A 2,799-nucleotide genomic window follows, 5' to 3' on the forward strand; every position below is an offset into this window, starting at 1 on the left:
TTTTGTCATTTTGGCACGTTTTCATCAATTTAGATCAATTTGAAGCCAAAATAGACAGATTTGGCCGAAATTCGTCAAAATCGTACGATTTGAGCAAATTCCGTGATGTAACGATCTTTCTTATCGATTTCGATCGTTTCTGCCTATTTTATCATTTCGGCACGTTTTCATCAAATTGGTTCAATTGGAAGCCAAAATAGACAGATTTGGCCGAAATTCGTCAAAATCGTACGATTTGAGCAAATTCCGTGATGAAACGATCTTTCTTATCGATTTCGATCGTTTCTGCCTATTTTATCATTTTGGCACGTTTTCATCAAATTGGTTCAATTGGAAGCCAAAATAGACAGATTTGGCCGAAATTCGTCAAAATCGTACGATTTGAGCAAATTCCGTGATAAAACGATCTTTCTTATCGATTTCGATCGTTTCTGCCTATTTTATCATTTCGGCACGTTTTCATCTATTTGGTTCAATTTGAAGCCATAATAAACAGATATTGCCGAAATTCGTCAAAATCGGACGATTTGAGCAAATTCCGTGATGTAACGATCTTTCTTATCGATTTCGATCGTTTCTGCCTATTTTATCATTTCGGCACGTTTTCATCTATTTGGTTCAATTTGAAGCCATAATAACCAGATATTTCCGAAATTCGTCAAAATCGGACGATTTGAGCAAATTCCGTGATGTAACGATCTTTCTTATCGATTTCGATCGTTTCTGCCTATTTTATCATTTCGGCACGTTTTCATCTATTTGGTTCAATTGGAAGCCAAAATAGACCGATTTGGCCGAAACTCGTCAAAATCGGACGATTTGAGCAAATTCCGTGATGAAACGATCTTTCTTATCGATTTCGATCGTTTCTGCCTATTTTGTCATTTTGGCACGTTTTCATCAATTTAGATCAATTTGAAGCCAAAATAGACAGATTTGGCCGAAATTCGTCAAAATCGTACGATTTGAGCAAATTCCGTGATGAAACGATCTTTCTTATCGATTTCGATCGTTTCTGCCTATTTTATCATTTTGGCTCGTTTTCATCAATTTGGTGCAATTGGAAGCCAAAATAGACCGATTTGGCCGAAACTCGTCAAAATCGGACGATTTGAGCAAATTCCGTTATGAAACGATCTTTCTTATCGATTTCGATCGTTTCTGCCTATTTTATCATTTTGGCACGTTTTCATCTATTTGGTTCAATTTGAAGCCAAAATAGACAGATTTGGCCGAAACTCGTCAAAATCGGACGATTTGAGCAAATTCCGTGATGAAACGATCGTTTCTGACAGATTTCGCTCGTTTTTGCCTATTTTATCATTTTGGCACGTTTTCATCTATTTGGTTCAATTTGAAGCCATAATAAACAGATTTGGCCGAAATTCTTCAAAATCGGACGATTTGAGCAAATTCCGTGATGAAACGATCTTTCTTATCGATTTCGATCGTTTCTGCCTATTTTATCATTTCGGCACGTTTTCATCAAATTGGTTCAATTGGAAGCCAAAATAGACAGATTTGGCCGGAATTCGTTAAAATCGGACGATTTGAGCAAATTCCGTGATGAAACGATCTTTCTTATCGATTTCGATCGTTTCTGCCTATTTTGTCATTTTGGCACGTTTTCATCTATTTGGTTCAATTTGAAGCCAAAATAGACAGATTTGGCCGAAATTCGTCAAAATCGGACGATTTGAGCAAATTCCGTGATGAAACGATCTTTCTTATCGATTTCGATCGTTTCTGCCTATTTTATCATTTCGGCACGTTTTCATCAAATTGGTTCAATTGGAAGCCAAAATTGACAGATTTGGCCGAAACTCGTCAAAATCGGACGATTTGAGCAAATTCCGTGATGAAACGATCTTTCTTATCGATTTCGATCGTTTCTGCCTATTTTGTCATTTTGGCACGTTTTCATCAATTTAGATCAATTTGAAGCCAAAATAGACAGATTTGGCCGAAATTCGTCAAAATCGTACGATTTGAGCAAATTCCGTGATGAAACGATCTTTCTTATCGATTTCGATCGTTTCTGCCTATTTTATCATTTTGGCTCGTTTTCATCAATTTGGTGCAATTGGAAGCCAAAATAGACCGATTTGGCCGAAACTCGTCAAAATCGGACGATTTGAGCAAATTCCGTTATGAAACGAACTTTCTTATCGATTTCGATCGTTTCTGCCTATTTTATCATTTTGGCACGTTTTCATCTATTTGGTTCAATTTGAAGCCATAATAAACAGATTTGGCCGAAATTCTTCAAAATCGGACGATTTGAGCAAATTCCGTGATGAAACGATCTTTCTTATCGATTTCGATCGTTTCTGCCTATTTTATCATTTCGGCACGTTTTCATCAAATTGGTTCAATTGGAAGCCAAAATAGACAGATTTGGCCGAAATTCGTCAAAATCGGACGATTTGAGCAAATTCCGTGATGTAACGATCTTTCTTATCGATTTCGATCGTTTCTGCCTATTTTGTCATTTTGGCACGTTTTCATCAATTTAGTTCAATTTGAAGCCAAAATAGACAGATTTGGCCGAAATTCGTCAAAATCGGACGATTTGAGCAAATTCCGTGATGAAACGATCTTTCTTATCGATTTCGATCGTTTCTGCCTATTTTATCATTTCGGCACGTTTTCATCAAATTGGTTCAATTGGAAGCCAAAATAGACAGATTTGGCCGGAATTCGTTAAAATCGGACGATTTGAGCAAATTCCGTGATGAAACGATCTTTCTTATCGATTTCGATCGTTTCTGCCTATTTTGTCATTTTGGCACGTTTTCA

Source organism: Euwallacea similis, unplaced genomic scaffold, assembly GCF_039881205.1.
Source record: "Euwallacea similis isolate ESF13 unplaced genomic scaffold, ESF131.1 scaffold_64, whole genome shotgun sequence".
In the NCBI taxonomy this organism is placed as follows: domain Eukaryota; kingdom Metazoa; phylum Arthropoda; class Insecta; order Coleoptera; family Curculionidae; genus Euwallacea; species Euwallacea similis.